Below are 22,957 nucleotides of genomic sequence, written 5' to 3' on the forward strand. Positions count from 1 at the left end.
TTATGATATGCAAAAAAAAAGTGGGTGGCAACACACCGTCTCGCCAATCCGGCATCCGATGGTGGTGTAGTTTGTGAGTGGAGGGGTAGTAGTCCCATGGATCAAATTGCAAAGTTTCACCCACATTGGATGCCATACGACGATAATGATACCCCACCTGAACCTGGCATTTTTTGCATATAGGGGAACCCTTGGGCATACAAAAAATAGTGGGTGGCAACACACCATCCCACCCATTCGATGTCTGATGGTGGTCAAACTTTTGGGAGGGGAGGGGTAGCAGCCCAATAATTTTCACCTACATCAGACACTGTAGGAGCAAGATGCCCCACCCAAACCCGCTATTTTTTGCATAGGGGACCCCTTCGGCACACACTGTCCCGCCCATCTGGCATCCGATGGTAGTGAAACTTTGCGAGTGGAGGGGTAGAAGCCCCATGGACTCACTCACAAAGTTTCATCCGCATTGAACACCATGATGCCCCACCCAAACATGCTATTATTTGCATAAGGGACCCCTTGGACACTATACAAAAAAATAGTTGATGGCAACACACCATCTCGCCAATCTGGTCTCTAATGGTGATGTAACTTTGTGAGTGGAGGGGTAGTAGCCCCATGGACCTACTTGCAAAGTTTCACACACATCGGACACCGTATAATAATGATGCCCCACCCAAACCTATTATTTTTTACCTCGGGGGATTCAACTAAAAATATGTAAGTATACCACGTGAGTTTAAATTAAGGGGTTTTTTAATTCAAAAAGTTAAGGTAAATTTATAGAAATACATTTACAGAATGGGTTTTTGATTTTGAAAAAAACCCATTAGTCCATAAAGAAAAAGATGTCATTTTATTCATGAAAAATTTCTAGGTAAGGGGTTTTTAAAATACCCCTTGAACGCACGTGATATATAAGGTTTCTAAATAGTGCACCCCTTGAGTTTTTTGCATAGGGGAACCCTTGGGCACTATACAAAAAAAAGCAGGTGGCAACACACCGTTCCACCCATCCGACGTCCGGGTGGTGAAACTTTGGGAGTGGAGGGATAGTAGCCCACTTAAAAAATTTCACCCACATCGGACATCATATGATAATGATGCCCCACCCAACCCACCCATAGGGGTCTCCTATGGCACTATGCAAAAAATAGGGGTCTCCTATGGCACTATGCAAAAAATAGCTAGTGGCAACACACTGTACCACCCATCTGTCATCCAATGGTGGTGAAACTTTGTGAGTGGAGGGTTAGCAACTGCATGGAACCATTCGCAAAGTTTCACCTGCATTGAATGCTGTGCAAGCGTGATGCGCCACCCAAATCTGATATTTTTTACATAAGGGACTTCTTGGGCACTATGCAAAAAATAGCGGGTGGCAACACACCGTCCTATTTTTTGCAGAGGGGAACCGTTGGGTAATATACAAAAAATAGTAGGTGGCAAAACACTGTCCCACCCATCTGGCTTTCGATGGTGGTGAAACTTTGGGAGTGGAGGGGTAACAGTCCCATGGGCCCACTTGCAAAGTTTCACCCACATCGGACGCCGTATGATAATGATGCCCCACCTAACTACACCCATAGGGGTCCCCTATGGCACTATGAAAAAAATAGAGGGTGGCAACACACCATATGACCCATCTGGTGTCCGATGGTGGTGAAACTTTGCAAGTAGAGGGTTAGTAGCTGCATGGACCTATTTGTAAATTTTAACTTGCATTGGATGCCGTACAAGTGTGGTGCGCCACCCAAACCCGCTATTTTTTGCATAGGGTACTTCTTGGGCACTATGCAAAAAATAGTGGGTGGCAACATACCGTCCCACACATATGGCGTCTGATGGCAATGAAAATTTTTGAGTGGAGGGATAGTAGTCCCATGGACCCACTTCCAAAGTTTCACCCACATTAGATGCTATATGAGAGTGATGCCCTACCAAAACCTGTAATTTTTTACATAGGGGACCCCTTGGGTAGTATGCGTGGGTGGCAACACATAGTCCCACCCATCCTGCGTATGGTGATGAAACTTTGCAAGTGAAGGGATAGCAGTCCCATGGACCAACTCGCAAAGTTTCTCCCACATTGAATGCCTTACGATAGTGATGGCCAACCCAAACCCGATATTTTGCATAGGGGACCCCATGGCCACTATGCAAAAAATAGCAGGGGTGGCAACACATCGTCCCATCCATATGGCATTCGATAGTGGTGAAACTTTGTGAGTGGAGAGGTAGCATCCCCATGGACCCACTCGCAAAGGTTCACTCGTATTGGACGTCGTATGATAATGATGCTCCACCCAAACTTGTTATTTTTTTTTCATCAGGGACCCCTTGGGCACTACGCAAAAAATACGGGTAGCAACACATCGTCCCATCCATCTGGCATGGTGGTGAAACTTTGCAAGTGGAGAGGCAGCGTAGCCGTGTGGACTCACTTAGAAAGTTTCACCTACATTGGAGGTCGTAGGAGCGTGATAATCCACCCAAACTCTTAATTTTTTGCAGAGGGGACATGCAAAAAATAGTGGGTGGCAGCACACCATCCCACCCATCCGCTGGTTGGTGGTGAAACTTTGCCAATGGAGGGGTAATAGCCACATGGACCCACTTGCAAAGTTTCACCCACATCTGACATCATACAAGCGTGATATCCCACCCAAACCTACTATTTTTTGCACAGGGGACCCTAGGGCACGATGCAGAAAATAGCAAGTGGCAACACACTGTCCCTCTCATTCAATGTACGACCGTGATGCCACACCCAAACCCGCTATTTTTTACCCCTTGGGCACTACACAAAAAATATCGGGTGGTAACACACCGTCCCACCCACCCGGCGTCCGATGGTGGTGAACTTTGCAAGTGGAGAGGTAGCAGCCGCGTGGACCCACTCGAAAAGTTTCACCTACATTGAACATCGTACGAGCATGATAATCCATCCAAACCCTTACTTTTTGCATTGCGGACCCCTTGGGCACTATGAAAAAAATAGCGGTGGCAGCACACCATTCCACCCATCCGGCATCGCATGGTGGTGAATCTTTGCGACTCAAACAATAGCAACCGCATGGACCGACCTGCAAAGTTTCATTTGTATTGGATGTCATATGATAATGATGCCCCACCCAAACCCCTTATTTTTTGCATAGGGGACCCCTTGGGCACTATGTAAAAAATAGTGGGTGGCAACACACCGTCCCACCTCCGATGGTGGTGGAACTTCGCCGATTGGACCCACTTGAAAAGTTTTATCTGCACATTGGACGTCATACGAGCGTCATGCCCCACCCAAACCCGCTATTTTTTACATAGGGGACTCCTTGGGAACTATGCAAAAAAAATAGCGGGTGGCGACACATCGTCCCACCCATCTAGCGTCCGATGGTGGTGAAACTTTGTGAGTCAAGGGGTAGCAACGGCATGGACCCACTTGCAAAATTTCACTCATATTGGACACCATATGGTAATGATGCCCCACCCAAACTTGCTATTTTTTGCATAGGGGACCCCTTGGGTGCTATGCCAAAATAGCCGATGGGAATACACCGTCCCACCCATCCGATGGTAGTGGAACTTTGCAAGCGGAGAGGTAGTAGCTGCATGGACCCACTCGAAAAGTTTCACCCACATCGGACGTCATACGAGCGTGATGCCCCACCCAAACCCGTTATTTTTTTCATTGTGGACCCCTTGGGCACTATGTAAAAAGTAGCAGGTTGCAAAAAACTATCCCACCCATCCGACGTTCGATGGTGGGTGGTGAAACTTTGCAAGTGGAGAGGTAGCAGCCATGTGGACCCACTTCGAAAGTTTCACTGGCATCAAACATCATACGAGCATGATGCCCCACCCAAACCCTTAATTTTTTCATAGGGGACTCCTTGGGCACGATGCAAAAAATAGCACGGGGTAACACATCATCCCACCCATCCGCCGGCGTATGGTGGTGAAACTTTATGAGTGGAGGGGTAGTAGCTGCATGGATCCACTTGACTTGCATCCAATGTCGTAGAAGCGTGATGTCCCACCCAAACCCGCTATTTTTTGCATAGGGGACCCCTTGGGCACTATGCAAAAAATAGTGAGTGGCAACACACCGCCCCGCCCATTTGATGTACGACCGTGATGCCCCACCTAAACCCACGATTTTTTTGCATTGGGGACTCCTTGGGCACTATGCAAAAAATAGTAGGTGGCAACACACTGTCCCACCCACCTAGTGTCGATGGTGGGAAAACTTTGTAAAAAGTGGAGAGGTAGCAGCCGCGTGGACCCACTCAGAAAGTTTAACCTACATCAAATGTCGTCTAAGCATGATAACCTACCCAAACCCTTAATTTTTGCATTGGGAACCCCTTGGGTACTATGAAAAAAATAGTGGGTGGTAACACATTGTCCCACCCATATGGTGTCCCATGGTGGTGGAACTGTGGCAACACACTGTCGCATGGACCCACTTGTAAATTTTCACTTGTATTGGACACGTTATGATAATGATACCCCACCCAAACTATTTTTTGCATAGGCGACCCCTTGGACACTATGTAAAAATAGCGGGTGGCAACACACCATCCCACCCATTTGGCGCCCGCCCCGATGGTGGTGGAACTTTGCAAGTGGAGAGGTACCAGTTGCGTGGACCCGCTCAGAAAGTTTTATTTACTATTTTTTGCATAGGGGACCCCTTGGGCACTATGGAAAAAATAGTGGGTGGCAACACACCGTCCCACCCATCCAGTGTCCCATGGTGGTGAAACTTTGCGAGTCGAGGGGTAGCAATTGCATGGACCCACTTGCAAAGTTTCGCTTGTATCAAGCATTGTATGATAATGATACCCCACCCAAACCCGCTATTTTTTGCATAGGGGACCCCTTGGACACTATGCAAAAAATAGTGGGTGGCAACACACCATCCCACCCATCCGGCAGCCGATGGTGGTGGAACTTTGCAAGTGGAGAGGTAGCAATTGCATGGACCCACTTGGAAAGTTTCACCTACATCGGATGTTGTACAAGCATGATGCCCCACCCAAACCCGTTATTTTTTGCATAGGGACCCCTTGGGCACTATGCAAAAAATAGAGGGTGGCAACACACCATCCCACCCATCTGGTGAAACTTTGTAAGTGGAGAGGTAGTAGGTGTGGATCCACTCAGAAGGTTTCACCCACATCGAATGTCATACGAGTGTGATGCCTCACCCAAACCCTTAATTTTTGCATAGGGGACCCCTTCGGCACTATGCAAAAGATAGCAGGTGGCAACACACTATCCCACCCATCCGGCGTTTGATGATGGTGAAAATTTGGGAGTGGAGGGGTAGCAGTTGCATGGACCCACCCAAACTCACTATTTTTTGGAGGGGTAGCAGTTGCATGGACCCACATAGGATGCTTTACAAGCGCGGTGTCCCACCCAAACTCACTATTTTTTGCATAAGGAACCCCTTGGGCACAATACAAAAAATAATGGGTGGCAACACACTGTCCCGCCCATCCGGCGTCCGATGGTGGTAAGACTTAGAGAGTGGAGGGTAGCAGCACCATGGACCCACTCACAAATATTCACTTGCATCCGACACCGTACGACCGTGATGCCCCACCCAAACCTGCTATTTTTTTGCATTGGGGACCCCTTGGGCACTACACAAAAAATAGCCGGGTAGTAGCAACACATCATCCCACCATCCGATGTTCGATGGTGTGGTGAAACTTTACAAGTGGAGAGGTGGCGCAACCATGTGGACCTACTTAGAAAGTTTCACCTACATTAGACGTAGTACGAGTGTGATAACCCACCCAAACCCTTAATCTTTGCATAGGGGACCTCTTGGGCACTATGCAAAAAATAGCGGGTGTGGCAACACACCGTCTTGCCCAACCCGGTGTCCGATGGTGGTAAAACTTTTTGAGTGGAGGGGTTTTCATCCCCATGGACCGACTCGCAAAGTTTCACTCACATCCGACACTATAGGACCGTGATGCCCCACCCAAATCCGCTATTTTTTTTTGCATAGGAGACCCTTGGTGGGCACTATGCAAAAAATAGCGGTTGGCAACACACCGTCCCGCCCATCCGGCATAAGATGGTGTTGAAACTTTGCAAATGGAGGGATAGCAGGCCCATGGACCCACTCGCAAAGTTTCACTTGCATCGGACATAATATGATGCCCCACCCAAACCCGCGATTTTTTGCATAAGGGACCCCCTGGACACTATGAAAAAAATAGCGGGTAGCAACACACAATCCCACCCATCTCACTTCTAATGGTGGTGAAACTTTGCAAGTTGAGGGGTAGCAGCCCCATGGACCCGCTCACAAAATTTCACCTGCATCGGACGCCACAAGAGCGTGATGCGCCACCCAAATCCGCTATTTATTGCATAGGGGAACACTTCGGCACACACCATCCCCTCCATCAGGCATCCACTGGTAGTGAAACTTTGCGAGTGGAGGGGTAGCATCCCCATGGACCCATTTGAAAAATTTCTCCCACATACGACGTCATACAGGCATGATGCCCCACCCAAACCCACTATTATTTGTATAGGGGATCCTTGGGCACTATGCAAATAAAAAGTGGGTTGCAACACACCGTCCTACGAATTCGGTGTCCGATGGTGGTGTAACTTTGTGAGTGGAGGGGTAGCAGTCCCATGGACAAACTCGCAAAGTTTCAGCCGCATCAGACGCGGTATGACAATGATGCCCTACCCAAACTCGTTATTTTTTGCATAGGGAAACCCTTGGGCACTATACAAAAAATAGCAGGTTGGCAACACACCCTCCCACCCATTTGATGGTGGGTGAAACTTTGGGAGTAGAAGGGTAGTAGTCCCATGGACCTACTTGTAAATTTTCACCCACATTGGATGACACTGTATGATAATGATTGCTATTTCATACATAGGGGACCCCTTGGGTACTATGCAAAAAATAGCAGGTGGTAACACACCATTCCACCTATTCTTTGAGTGGAGGGGAAGAAACCACATGGACCTATTCGAAAAGTTTCACCTCCATCGAACTTCGTACAAGTGCGATGCCCCACCCAAACCCGCTATTTTTTGCATAGGGGACTTCTTAAGCACTAAGCAAAAAATAGTGGGTGGCAACACACTGTCCCACCCATCTAGTGTCCGATGGTGGTGAAAATTTGTGAGTGGAGGGTAGCAGCCCCATGGACCCACTTCCAAAGTTTCACCCACATCAGATGCTGTATGGGCATGATGTCTTACCAAAACTTGCTATTTTTGCATAGGGAACCCCTTGGGCACTATGCAAAAAATAACGGGTGGCAACACACCGTCCTGCCCATCCGGTCTGCGATGGTGATGAAACTTTGCAAGTGGAGGGGTAGTAGCCCCATGGACCTACTTGCAAAGTTTCACCCACATCAGACGCCATACTAGCGTGATGTGCTACTAAAACCTGCTATTTTTACATAGGGAATCCCTTGGGCACTATGTAAAAAATAGCGGGTGGCAATTGTTACACACGTCCTGCCCATCCGATATCCGATGGTGATGAAACTTTGTAAGTGGAGGGGTAGCAGCCCCATGGACACACTTCCAAAGTTTCACCCACATCAGACGTTGTATGAGCATGATGTCTTACCAAAACTCACTATTTTTGCATAGGGAACCCCTTGGGCACTATGCAAAAAATAGCGGGTGGCAACACACCGTCCTGCCCATCCGGTATCCGATGGTGATGAAACTTTGCAAGTGGAGGGGTCGTAGCCCCATGGACCCACTTGCAAAGTTTCACCCACATCGGACGCCATACTAGCGTGATGTCCTACTAAAACCTGCTATTTTTACATAGGGAATCCCTTGGGCACTATGTGAAAAATAGCGGGTGGCAATTGTTACACACCGTCCTGCCCATCCGGTGTCCGATGGTGATGAAAATTTGCAAGTGGAGGGTAGTAGCCCCATGGACCCACTCGTAAGGTTTCACCCACATTGGATGCCGCACGATAATGATGGCCCACCCAAACTTGATATTTTTTGCATAGGGGACCCCTTGGGTACTATGGAAAAAATAGTGGGTGGCAACACACCGTCCCACCCACCAATGTAAAAAATAGTGGGTGGCAACACACTGTCCCACCCATCCGACATCTATGGTGGTGAAACTTTGCAAGTGAAGAGGTAGCAGCCATGTGGACCCACTCAAAAAGTTTCACCTGCAGCATCGGATGTCGTACGAGCGTGATGCCCCACCCAAACGCTTAATTTTTGCATAGAGGGGTCAACCCCTTGGGCAATATGCAAAAATAGCATTGGCAACACACCGTCCCACCCATCCACCGTTGGATGGTGGTTAAACTTTGCGAGTGGAGGGGTCATAGCTGCATGGACCACTCATGAAGTTTCACCCACATCCGACGCCGTACAAGCGTGATGTTCCACCAAAAATTGCTAATTTTTGCATAGGGGACCCCTTGGGCACTATGCAAAAAATAGCGGGTGGCAACACATCGTCCCACCCATTCGGTGTATGACCATGATGCCCTACGCAAACCCACTATTTTTTTGTATTGGGGACCCCTTGGGCACTACGCAAAAAATAACAGCGGTGAGACAACACATCGTCCCACCCAACCCTGGCGTCCGATGGTGGTGAAACTTTGCAAGTGGAGAGGTAGCAGTCATGTGGACCCACTTGGAAAGTTTCACTTGCATCGAACAATGTATGAGCGTAATAACCTACCCAAACCCTTAATTTTGCATTGGAGACCCCTTGGGCACTATGAAAAAATAGCAGGTGGCAACACACCGTCACACCCATATGGCGTCCCATAGTGGTAAAACTTTGAGAGTTGAGGGGTAGTAGCCATACGGACCCACTTGCAAAGTTTCACTCGTATTGGATGTCGTATGATAATGATGCCCCACTCTAACCTGTTATTTTTTGCATAGGGGACCCCTTGGGCACTATGCAAAAAATAGCGGGTGGCAACACACCATCCCACCCATCCGGTGTTCGATGGTGGTGGAACTTTGCAAGTGGAGAGGTAGCAGATACGTGGACCTACTCGAAAAGTTTCATCAACATCGGACGTCGTATGAGCATCATGCCCCACCCAAACTCGCTATTTTTTGCATAGGGGACCCCTTGGGCACTATGTAGAAAATAGCAAGTGGCAACACACCGTCCCACCCAACGTCCGATGGTGGTGAAACTTTGCAAGTGGAGAGGTAGCAGGTGTGTACTTGAAAAGTTTCACCCACATTGAATGTCATACGAGCGTGATGCCGCACCCAAACCCTTAATTTTTGCATAGGGGACCCCATGGGCACTATGCGAAAAATAGTGGGTGGCAACACACTGTCCCATCCATCCAACATCAGATGGTGATGAAACATTGTGAGTGCAAGGCTAGTAGCTGCACGGACCCACTCAAAAAGTTTCACTCACATCCAACGCCGTACGAGCGTGATGTCCCACCCAAACACACTATTTTTTACATAAGGGACCCCTTGGGCACTATGCAACAAATAACGAATGGCAACATTGTCCCATCCATCTGACGTCCAATGGTGGTGAAACTTTGAGAGTGGAGGGGTAGCAACACCATGGACCCACTCGCAAATATTCACTTACATCAGACACAGTAGGACTGTGATGCCTTATCGAAACCCGCTATTTTTTTTCATTGGAGACAAAAAATAGCAGGTAGTAGCAGCACACCGTCCCACCCATCTGGCATCCGATGGAATGGTGGTGAAACTTTGCAAGTGGAGAGGCAACATAGCCGTGTGGACCCATTTAGAAAGTTTCACCTACATCGGAGGTCATACGAGCGTGATAATCTACCCAAACCCTTAATTTTTACATAGGGGACCCCTTGGGTACCATGCAAAAAATAGCGGGTGGCAACACACCGTCTTGTCCAACCCGACGTCTGATGGCAGTAAAATTTTACGAGTGGAGGGGTATTAGCCCCATGGATTCACTTGCAAAGTTTCACTCACATCCGACACCGTACAATTGTGATGCCCCACCCAAACCCACTATTGTTTTTTGCATAGGGAACCCCTTGGGCACTACACAAAAAATAGCGGGCTGGCAACACACCGTCCCGCCCATCTGCCATAAGATGGTGGTGAAACTTTGCAAGTGGAGGGGTAGTAGACCTAAGGATCCACTCGCAATGTTTCACTTACATCGGACATATTATGATAATGATTCCCTACCCAAATATGCGCTCTTTTTTGCATAAGGGACCCCTTGGGCACTATGAAAAAAATAGCAGTGGCAACACACTGTCTTGCCCATCCGGCATGATGGTGAAAATTTGCAATTTGAGGGCTAGAAAGCCCATAGACCTGCTCGCAAAATTTCACGTGCATTAGACACCATAGGAGCATGATGTGCTACCCAAACCCGCTATTTTTTGCATAGGGGACCCCTTCGGCACACACCGTCTCGCCCATCCTGTGTCCAATGGTAGTGAAACTTTGCAAGTGGAGGGGTAGTAGCCCCATGGACTCACTCGCAAAGTTTCTGCTGCATCGAACACTGTACAGGCATGATCCCCCACCTAAACCTGCTATTATTTACATAGGGGATCCCTTGGGCACTATGCAAACAAAAAGCGGGTGGCAACACACTGTCTCGTGAATCCGATGTCCGATGGTTGTGTAACTTTGTGAGTGGAGGGGTAGTAGACCCATGGACCAGCTCGCAAAGTTTCACCTGCATTGAATGCCGTACAACAATGATGCCCCACCCAAACCCGTTATTTTTTGCATAGGGAAACCCTTGGGTACTATACTAAAAATAAGTGGTGGCAACACACCGTCCCACCCATCCAGCATTTAATGGTCGTGAAACTTTGGGAGTAGAGGGGTAGCAGACCCATAGACCCCATTGCAAATTTTCACCGGCACCGTATGATAATGATGCCCCACCCAAACCTACTATTTTATACATAGGGAACCCCTTGGTCGCTATGCAAAAAATAGCGGGTGGCAACACACCGTTCCACCCATTCAGCATTTGATAGTGGTAAAACTCTACGAGTGGAGGGGAGATCATGATAGTTGCAGGTCACTACTATGTGCAAGGTCAGATGCGTAAGGGTTACATTGAGTTTGTGTAGTACGAGTGGACCCATTCAGTTTTCAAAAGTGCTCATTGTCACGATGGAGTTGGTGACATCAGAGGGAGCATTTGACACACGCACCCACACCATCGTGCTCCCCCTGTCCATGCCTTGTCTCAAAGAAGCTCCAATCACCTAGTATCTTGTCATGCAATGTCAAGAATACAACCAATAAAACTGACGAGCACTCTTGAACTGTGCCCCACATACATCAGACCATATCCACCGCCCTGTCCATGTGACTCCATGCTCTCTCAAAAAGTCATCATGATGATGGAAGCAATGCTGCACAAAGTGGGCGCTGTGAGAGCAATCATCACTAATGTAAAAGTGGTACTCTCTAATGATGACTCGCTCATCTAGGGTGCTCGCTACGCCATCCACTATCACCTCTGCATGCTCATAACTAATATGCACCATGATGGCCACCTAGAAGGTCACACAAGAATGGGAACTGTTAGATTCATAAACAATACCAATATAAAATATCTTGAAGACCTTAAATTGAAAATGAGGCAATGTCTCATACAATACCTACTCAGAAAGTAGTACTCTGCCTGAATCGCTTACTGTGGTGCGAATGTGCAATTCTCTGTGAAGTCAACCATAGAGACAACTACACCAATAGGAAACTGTTTGCACGTTGGCATGAAAGTGACGGTCTTGCCACTTGGCACCGTGAACATGATATATATAGGCATAAACAAAAGCTATAAATGTGCTCATGAACTTGCCACGTGTCGAATGGTGCTCGACTAGTTGTAATCTCCTCAATTGCCCATGTGTCACATACTCATACTGTTTCCATGTCACCACCTCAGCCCCACCGAGGAATCCTCCTCACACAAGTGAAGCATGGCCAAGCTACCGCACAATGTACAAGTCCCCATGACACAAGCCATCCGATGGTAGACAACATCCTCGCCCGTGGGCATAATAGCGAGTGAATAAAATCCCTCGGGCTACAAGGCACCAACCCCCGATAGCGAGACAAGCCATGAAAGACATCATACAAAAGCTGAAATCCAACATGGTACCTACAAAGACATGTGTCAAGCTGCCTCGAGTAGTGCACAAGCCAAGTCATGCAAGCCTCAAATGAATGCTGGTTGATGGGTGATCTCAGGGTAAGCAGACCTGAACTCAAAGTACAACTCTGTGTGTGTCATCTTAAGAAAGCAAGCCCCATGCACTATGTACTCCCCACGAGGAACCCTATGTCACAATGCCTTCTTGTACTCTGGTGATGCACGACAATGCTCCTCCCAAAACCACTCTATCATTGCCTTCATCTGAGGGTCTAATAAATGAGTGCATCTAGGTGCACGGCCACTACTAGCCCATAGAGCACCCTCAATCCCACTGTCCAAGCTCTGTCTCCTCAACAAACCCTACATGAAGTGCTTGACGACGAATCTGAGTATGCAAGAAGTGGCATGATGCATACCTGGCACATCTTGTAGCCAATCAATTTGGATGCATCTGATGCTTGACTATGTTATATGACTGCCTCAAGCTCAGTAGCACACTAGCAGTGGCCCTCCTCGAATGTGGGCTACAAATCGTGGAAGCGACACTACACTGTGCCATGCGCGAGTGATGTAACAGTGCATCTAGCACACTAGAGACTGTGATGCCATGCGAGATCGAGGTCAACAAAGTACTTGTCGAAGATAGCATTGGCACGGTTTTGTGCGCCAGACCTCAAAAGGGATTTTCCATGAGCAACACCGGAGGGTGGAGTGGTCGACAGTGTCAGCAGCATCGCCGAAGGTGAGAGTGCCAGTGGTGGCAGGAAGGGCATGTGCACCACATCAAGGAGTGACATCAAGGTCATGGGACACAATAGATGGAGGAGTGCCGAGCTCATAGGTGTCACCCAAGAGAGGTGAGGCAAACTAGTGGGCCGCGCCCAAGGGTGGAGAGGCACCGAGTAGAGGAGTGGCAAGCTCATGGGAGGCACATGACAAAGGAGTGGCAAGCTCATGGGAGGCACCCAACAAAGGAGTGGCCGAGCTCATAGGTGTCACCCAAGAGAGGTGAGGCAAACTAGTGGGCCGCGCCCAAGGGTGGAGAGGCACCTGACAAAGGAGTGGCAAGCTCATGGGAGGCACCTGACAAAGGAGTGGCAAGCTCATGGGAGGCACCCAACAAAGGAGTGGCAAGCTCGGATGGTGCACCCAAAGATGGAGAGGCGCCCAATGGAGGAGTGGCTAGCTCATGGTGGGCAACACCCAAGAGAGAAGTGTCAAACTCAGAGGGCATGCTAAAAGGTGGAGAGGCACTGATGATAGGAGTGTCCACCTCATGGGCAACACTTGAGGGTGGAGTGACAACTGCATGGCAAAGGGCTCAAAATAGTGTGGAGAAAAAATTGGGAAAGAGATGGAGAATGGGGAGGGGGATGAGATGATGCCATATCACAATCGAACCCACCATGCGTTGCAACGCTCGAGCCCTTGTTTTGTGCACGATCTCTTCTTCTCTTTTCTTTCATGCGAACCCTTCATGAATAAGGTGGAACGGGGGATCCTATTGCCTATTGCTTGTTCTACTCCTACGACACCATGCTAAGATGTAGAAAAAAAGAGATTAAGCATAAAATTAAAGATAACTAAGATTAAAGCAATACTAGAAGAACAAGATTAACATGTGCTTGAAATGGAGCTATCTCCAAAGTTTGTGAAGCTCTAAGAATGAGGGAGACTCAAAAAATTGGGCTATATATACCAAGCTAGTTAGCATTTCATTGGTTAAATTAGATTATGGATAAAATCTGGATTTTTGTCAATTTATCTAATCTTTTTACAAATAATGATAATTTTTTATAAAATATTAAAAGATAATTACAATTTTTAGAAATGATAAATGAATTAATTATTTTAAGTACTGACTATTATTATTTTTATTTAATAAATAAAAATTATTTATATAATACATAAAATTATTTGATTAATAAATAATATCAAAATTTCTTAGATATATTTCAAGTTTTCTTCCAAAAAAATATTTTAAAAATATAAATTTTTAAATATTAAGAATTTATTTAATTATATTATAATATTCACTTGATTAAAAATTTAAAAAATATTTAATTTTAATAATGTATTTTTTAAATAAATAATTTTTATTATATATATATATATATTTGGAGGAGAGCCTTAAAATTATATTACATAATTTTATTTTAAAAATTTATTAAAAATTTATTTTGATATTGATTTTTTTGTATTAATAAAATCATGAAATATAATGGTGAGGTCGTAGGCATTTTGCCATGTGGTAAAAATTTACTGACATGGAACCTCCACGTGGGCATTCCTCATGCTCAAGTGTGAGGTGGCAATGCCATGCATGTATATGATGTGTCATGCCATGTAAGCACATAAAGTTAACCGAGTTGACTATGCTGAGGTGGCAAGATAACATGGACATTCTTGATTACGTGGAAATGCCATGTATGCATTTGATGTGGCATGCCATGTAGGCTTTAGGGAGTCAACATTGTTGACTAAGTGGAGGTGGCATGATGACAAGGCATGATGAGATGGCAAGATGCTTATGTGGAGTCTCCTCCATATGATGTGGCATGTACATGTAGGACTAAGACTATGTGACCATAGCTCAATTGCTTTACAAATGTCATACTCTCTAGGTTTGGTGAAACACCAAGCCTAATGAGTATGCTTTATTTTAGACTTTGGGCACACAAACAATGAAAATTTGATTAAGATGGTTGGAAAATGGGCTTCCCTTACTCAAATTCACTCTATTTTTTTTTTGTTAAATTCAATGATGACAAGTACTTTGATCCACAAGAAATTGAGGGTCATATAAAATTTATATAATTAAACTATCAAACCTTTACAAGCTCTCTAGGAGACTGAGTGAATTTTCTACAAAAGATCGGAATAAATTCAACTGTTAAAATTATAATTTGACAGTATGGCCACATTCTATACATATTTGTCTAACTTCACACACCATTTGATCTTCAATGATGAGCTTCACATTTGCCAAGATCTTGAATAGAAAATCACATGTTGCTTTACAATATAACACAGTGAAAAGATATTTATAAAAAATAGTTAAATAGCAAAAAATTTCCAATAAATCAAGTTAATCTCTATGCAATGTGTTACATTCATGTATGAATTGGGATGGTCATTGGACTTGGGATGCAAAAGTACTAAGCATTGTATGTGTGACATATATTGCAGTAAAGAAAGTTGGAAAATGCAAATGTCAAAAAACTTTCGTGTAATGAAACAATGTATAATGTGCCCCAAACACCATGCCACTAAATTCCAAACATAACTACGAGAGATTGGACCTTTAAGTTGTGAAGATGCCTGTTTTCAATCTATCTTCAGGGCATCCTACTTGTTAAAACCCTAAATATCTCTCTAGCTAATAACCATGCATAAACATGCATGAACTAGGCATATACTCATCCACCCAACCACCCCCAAGCCCAAGGGTGCACACATAAAAACAATGAAGTACCACATACCTTACCTTGGTGTCCCATACCACCAAGAGATATGACTTCATTCCAACAGCACATAGCTCTAGTGTGAAATAGCAAGAGAGTAGATACCATGCTCTACACAAGAGGACATCCCTTGAGAATGCCCCATGCCCCTATTAATGGGAGGGCCCTTAAGTGACTCTTGACTCTCCATTTCCATGTGCGACCCTTGGTTACGTGATCCTAACCTCAACCCAAGGTTAGACCTAACCCTTGCCCCACTAGAGCATGTTCCCATGCTCTAGTGGGAACATGGGAGCATGTTCCCATGCTCCCATGTTCACATGCCTAGGGTGGGTTAGCCTCCTAGTATAAGCACATATAATATGCATATAACATACTCCCCTCTCTCAAAACATTACACTCTTGCAATGAAAAGAAGGAAAACTGCGCTGGATGTTCTCAATAACTGACTCCCAAGTCGAATCCTCAATTTCCTTGTCTTTTCACCTAATTTTAACCTTAGGGATTAGGCGACTACGAAGTTTCATTTCCATGAATTCAAGTACCTTTTCAAGTTCATGTGAAACATAAGACAAATCTTTGACTTCAACGAGTTCTTGAGGAGTAACTGTGTTATCCTCACCTCCCAGCTTCTCTTTTAGTCTATTGACATGAAATACTGGATGAACTCTGACATGTGGAGGTAGTTTTAATTCATACGCAACCGTGCCAATCCAACGACCACAATATCTAGGAGATAATTTTAAGCACTTTCCTGTTGACAAAGTTTGAGAATCTTTAGGAACTTTCAAATAAACCAACTCTCTTGGCTCAAAAGACCGAGGTGGGCATCCCCTATCAGCATAAAACCATGCTCTATCCTGAGCACTCCTGATAGAATCCTGAGCTTGGGTCAGCATTTCCTGCATATCACACAAGAAATCCCTCGAACCATCAAGCTTAATGTCCTTAAGATTGGCATTAATAGGTGCCCTAGGTTGATACCCATACATAAGCATGAATGGAGTATAACCAATAACCGTATGCTTAGAACTGTTATAGACAAATTCCATCATTGGAAGACATTTTTCCCAACTCGATGGTTTTCAGAGACATATGCATGAAGCATATCCTCTAAAATCTGATTCACATGCTCTATTTTTCCATCAGACTACTGCGGGTGATCAGAGGAACTCATACTCAAAGTAGTTTCCTTGTTGTAAACCATTCGGAATAAAGTAGGAAGACATGGCATTATAATGGTAGGAACCAGGGATCCATCGGCGGCCCGATGTACCCACATCTGCACAGGGAATTATCGACATCCCAAGTTACTCATATCAACATAGAGAGTCATCAACATCTCGATGAGTCACATATGTACATTCGTAAACCATCAGGTAGACTATATAAATCACCTAAAGAACAGAACTAGAGAAAGAAATGCCAACAAAGGAAGAATCCGAAATTTCTTGATTCGAACACAATAAGATAAACTCGTTGAACTCTAAAGAAAGAGATTTCAACAAGTGACCAAAAATCCCTGGTCGATATCAAATACCACTGGATCTGGTTGGGGATGATGGTTTCTCCTCTTCCCCAAACCTAGAGTACCTCAACCCTTCTTCCATGGACTCTTCACTACTAGTTTCAACGGTGGTCAAGTTCCTTAAGACACTCAGGTGAGTGCTTACTAAGTGACCTAACCTAAACAACCCACACTTTTTTGATAGAAAGATCCTGGGTGATTCGATGCACTATCGTCAAGTGTAAGATCATCTCCGATGAGCTTTTCCAGATCTTAAGTGCATGTATGTATGATTTGATAAGTTACTTTGATGACCCAATTTAGTTTTGATCAAATTCTGTCGATCTGTTTCTGAGGCCGTGAGATTGCAGAGAACAGTTCATAGCATGAAGTGTCAGAAAACAGTTCACGTCATGAACATTTTTCTACACTTTCACGTGTTCAAAATTTTTTGCTCTTGGGGTCAGAATTCCTCATCCTTGTTGTAGGCGTCACTCCTTTCCAGACCTTCGTGGCCTTAACCTGGCTATACCAAACTCATGCGTTGGATTGGACTAAACCGTGAGTTTACAAGAAAAATTTCACGTCTTGAACAAAAAAGGGTTCACGCCATGAAGGTCTTCTAAAATGGCTCACTACATGAATGAATTGGTTCACGCCGTGAAGGTCTTCTAAAATGGCTCACTACGTGAACGAATTGGTTCACACCGTGAAGAGTTCTGAAAGAGTTCACGGCATGAACAAATTTATGCACTTTCACAATTCTTAATTTTGTCAGACCTCATAGCGTCAGAGGTGTCAGGATAAGGTTACCTATTTTTGGCAAGGCGATCCCGCGATTTGCGACGTTAATCACGGCAGTGATGTCGGACGCAGTTCGCGGTGTGAAGTTACAGAAAACGATTCACAACGTGAACGTTTTCCTATAATTTCACGTGGGAACTTCCCACGTCGACTAAGGTGACTCTGGGTGCAAAATACTTATCCAACAGTTCCCAAAATGATTGTGCCACATCTAAGGAGTGGAATACAAGTTCAAGGCACAGTCAATGGCTCCTTATTTTTTTTATTTTTGTGAATTTTTGGAAAAGAAGAAAAATAGAACAGTAACCTGCTCATTTATGTTGATGCTTCCAATGATGCAAATATCAAAATTAACTAGAAAAAACAATGAAGCTCTATTCTAAGCCCACTCCACCACACATATACACAACAAACACAACCAATTTCACATGATTTTTTACTTCCACACAAATCTTATCCATTCATTTTTTACATAATGTACTACCAAAATGCAAGGGCAATCATGAATCTTATGCAATGGGAGATGAAACTCTAAGAGGAAGGAAGAAAAAAAAAGTGTTTTCCCGGCAAAACGGCGCCAAAAATGTTATGGGCTACCACACCTCCAAGAGGGAACTCAATGCATTCACCTAAAGGATGAGCAATAGATCACAACCGTCGTAGGGAGCTTACCAATGCTTTGAACTTGAGTACCTTGAGGCCTCCAAGCTCACTTGTTAATCTTCAAACCTCCAAGCTCCACCTCCACGCTGTCACCATAGAGTCACTCACACTATCGCATAAGGCAATCACTCTCTCCCACTCTCCCACACAAGCATGAATCATACAAGCATAGAAGGGGCACAATGCTAGAATGCTCTCTCTCTCAATATCTCTCATGACACAAAGAAGAGCTCTTCTATAGCACAAGGGGGATTGTGTCTTTTCATTATGAGAAAATTCCTTATATACATTTGGCCCTTATTCACACTTGGGCACCCAAAACTTACTTAACTAGGCCTTGGGTGGCCAATATCTCATAATGTACAACTTTTATAGTGCCGTTTCATGACACTTATTAATGTTCTCAATTGGAGGAGCATGCTTGTTAATCCAAAATGGGATTAACACATTTCCCTCACTTTGCATCATCTTAAGTTTAGGTGCTAGAGTCGAGAAACATAATCCCGCATGGATTTGTTTTCTTTTTGCTTTATGTTATGGAGTTGAGCCACATGACTCCATCTATCACCACTTCGAGCAAAAGCTCGGTATAAACACATTCTTAAGCCACGTGAAATTGACTTTATCTTTAGGCGTTAAGGTTCGATACCATTGGTGGGCCTTTCCTTCTAAAGTTAGAGAAAAGGCATGTATCATGATCACATCGCTTACCGACCCACATGTTTCACATGTTGACTCAAAGATCTCTATGTGTTGGATCAATTCCCCATCTCCTAAGAACTTTTGCAGAAGTTTCAAGATGATGTGTGGCTTCATCTGAGATGGTCTAGATTCAAGGGCTGTGCCTAGTTCCCTAACCATGCCTTTGCCCATTTCTGCCGCCATATTCAATAAATCCGCCCTTGTGGCCGTATTTAGATCAGTGTGGGGATCTATTATTGGCCTTCGAGGAGATACCCCCTACCTAGAACTCGTCCCCTTGTGGCCGTATTTAGATCAGTGTGGGGATCTATTATTGGCCTTCGAGGAGATACCCCCCTACCTAGAACTCGTCCTCTACTTGCATAGTTTCATCTATCCACTTCAGATCTATGGCTGGGTCTAGGCAATTCCTCATCACCTGGCTTATCATTAGCGGCCTCAGCTCGCATTTGTTAAATTAGGAGTTCCATGCTCTGCAAGAATGTGGGATTATTGATCATTTAATTTATCTCCTCTCTTGAGAAGGCCCAATTCTCTCCTTCAGCAGATACCCTAGGTAGATTGTCCACTTCTTCTTACAATTCGAGGTCTTCCTCAACCTTGGGCTCCTCATTTCTAGGTTCTAGGGCTGGTATTCCTTCTTCAGCCATTCCCATCCACATGTTATCCGTGGCTTCTCTAGACGTTTCTATTTCCTTGCCACGTGGCCATAACAAAATCAAATTACCAATTTCCCTCTATTCTACCATCATTCTTCCCGTATCGAGCTCTTGCCTTTGTAAGCTCAGAAGCCGCAATTGACGCTTTTCTTCCGCCATTTTTATGTCAACTTATAATTCCTCGGATGTGGACAAGAAGATTTGACCCATCTTGGCTAGGTCTCCAAAGGGTTAGTGTTCCTGGGTCCATACGTTAGGTCTGTATGTGTTGGTAAGTCTGGTTTTGGACCGTGTCCCAAGCTCCGGCCCATGCCCGCAAATTGTGCTTTATCTTCTATGCCATGTTGGAGACCAAAAAATCCCCTAGCCATATCAAAGATTCCACTGGATTTCGTAGGCAAAGCTGGTTTCCCTTCCTCTCCAAGTCTGCAGAACCTTAATCCTTCTTCCATGGATTCTTTGCTACTAGTTTCTATCGTGGTCAGATTTCTCCAAGCTGTAACACTCAATTAAGTGCTCGCCGAGCAACCTGAACCAACACTTTTCTGATAGGAAGACCTGTGTGATTTGATGCATTGTCATCGGGGTTAAGGTCATCTCCAATAAGTTTCCCTGACCTCAAGCGCATGAGAATATGATTTAATAGGATAACTCACTACTCTAACTGTTATGCTTGGATTTCTGTCGGACTAATGTTTCACGTCGTGAAATAGCAGGTTGCGTTTCACGTTGTGAAATGGCAGAATATGTTTCACGTCGCGAAATGTATTTCATGCCGTGAACAACTTGTGTTTCATGCTTCAAATTTTTGGTTTAGAATTGCTTTAATCCGAGTCGGGGAGACTCCTATAATGCACTTATGACCCTCTCTTACCTTTGGTCTAATCCTTTACTCTGTGAATAACCCTTTTCATGTCATGAAATAGTAGGTCTCCACGAAATTGCAGACTACGTTTCACGTTGTGTGATGAAATGACAGATTGTGCTTCATGTCGTGAAATGCAATGCATTTCACGTCACAAAATGTTTCGTTGCACTTTCACAGGATAAGACTTTTTCGTTTCCTTGTGTTAATTGTATATCAAGATAAGACGCACTAACTTTAGTAAGGCAATCCCAAAATTCCCGACGCTAATGGTGGCGGGCAATGTTTCACATTATGAAATGCAATACGTTTCATGCCATGTTTTCCTCCACTTTCACGCATTGCCAATCGAGTCAACAATGCAATTCACCAACACAACCAATGGCTCCTTGTTTTTGTGATTTTCATGATTTTTTTTTGGAAAAACACAAAAAAGAGTGCTACCAACTTCTCTCATAATAGTGACGAAATTAGTACCAAAATCAATAAAATCAAAAGAAAATCCAAGTGTATCTTTCCTTTAGGCAGTACCAAGTACTCACCCACACTTCCACACACACAAATTTCCATAAGTACTCTAATTTCTTCCTTTCCACACAAACCTTATCTACAAAGTTTTTCACAATGCACTTTCAGAATGCAAAGGCAATAGTGAATCTTGCATAATGGGAGCTAGAGATCTAAGAAGGAAGAAACAATGGAGCAGTAGCGCCAAGAATGTTATGGCCTACTGCACCTCCCAAGAGAGCTCCACACATTCACAATCGGAAGAAGCAATAGACAACAACCATCATATGGTACTTACCAATGCTTCAAGCTCACATCTCTTGAGACTCTCCACGCTCGCTTTTGGAAGCTTCAATCCTCCAATCTCCACCTCCACTCTGTCACACTGCGGAGTCACTCACACCACAATGCAAGGCAATCATCCTCTGACTCTTCCACACACGAGCATGGAAGAGGCACATGCACTAGAATACTCTCTCTCCATTATGAGAAGTTTCCTTATATACAACTGGCCCTTATTCACACTTGGGCACCCAAAACTTACTAACTAAAGCCTTGGTTTTCCAGTATCTCATAATGTACAACCTTCATAGTGCCTTTACATAACACTTATTAATGTCCTCAAATGGAGGAGCATCTTTGTTAATTCAAAATGGGATCAACATATGTATTTAACAAAATACACTTCATGCTAGATACTAAATCATAAACATATGTACAATAAGATAAAGAGCCTCCCCCCCACTAAAAGATCCCAAACAATAACAGCCTTGAAGGAGGAGCAAATCACCCATCTCGACTCCATGAAAGCATGGTGGGACTGGTAACAACAGAATACTTCACTAATACAACCATTTCTCCCTTAGGGTTATATCACACAGCTGCACTTAAAGGCCTTCCAAAGAAGCTCCCTTGGTATCATACAATATGAAGCTTAGAAAAATGCATGTACATAAGGAGTTTCTATCCCTAAACTTAATATTTTCCAAGTGAAATGGTAAAGTCGGTTGAATTGATTTGAGTTGAGTTTATCTACACCAAAAGCTTCATGTTAGCTTTACAAAGAACTTAAGATGGTTAGACTCCACCCCTTGAGATGCATCCTCCCCAAACATTAGTTCATTCATGGTGATTCACATGTCCCACATACATGTTTATCTAACCATTCCAAATAAGGTTTTCTCTCTCCTCCTTGATAAGGGCCAAGGGTTCTCTCTCCTTAATAGGGGTGAAGGGTTACTCTCCCTAATAGGGGCCAAGGGTTTACCAAATAAGGTATTACTCTCCTTAATAGGGGTGAAGGGTTACTCTCCCTAATAGGGGCCAAGGGTTTACCAAATAAGGTATTACTCTCCTTAATTGGGCCCAATGATTTTCCCAAGAGGTAATGAGATCAGGTCACCCTATATCCAAAAAATCCCATAGTCAAGGATGTTTACTTACATCTAATAGTAGGACATCCCCAAAAGGCATGCCTTCAACTTTGATGACTATGATCACTAAGATGAAAGGTCAACACTTTGAAGGCTCTTGTCACCAAGTTGGACTCACTCCGCATTGCTATGCTTTGCAACCCACAAGAGACCCTAAGTTTCTTGCAAGCCACAAGAGACCCTAACTCTAATTAGC

General features: G+C 44.6%; 1 pseudogene; it reads right to left on the bottom strand.

Moving 5' to 3' along the window:
• Positions 1-11,282: 11,282 nt before the first annotated feature.
• On the bottom strand, positions 11,283-13,623 carry LOC147640138 (uncharacterized; annotated as a pseudogene).
• Between the last annotated feature and the right edge of the window lie 9,334 nt (positions 13,624-22,957).

Source organism: Cibotium barometz, chromosome 3 (assembly GCF_041138505.1).
Source record: "Cibotium barometz isolate CiBa-2024 chromosome 3, ASM4113850v1, whole genome shotgun sequence".
NCBI lineage: Eukaryota > Viridiplantae > Streptophyta > Polypodiopsida > Cyatheales > Cibotiaceae > Cibotium > Cibotium barometz.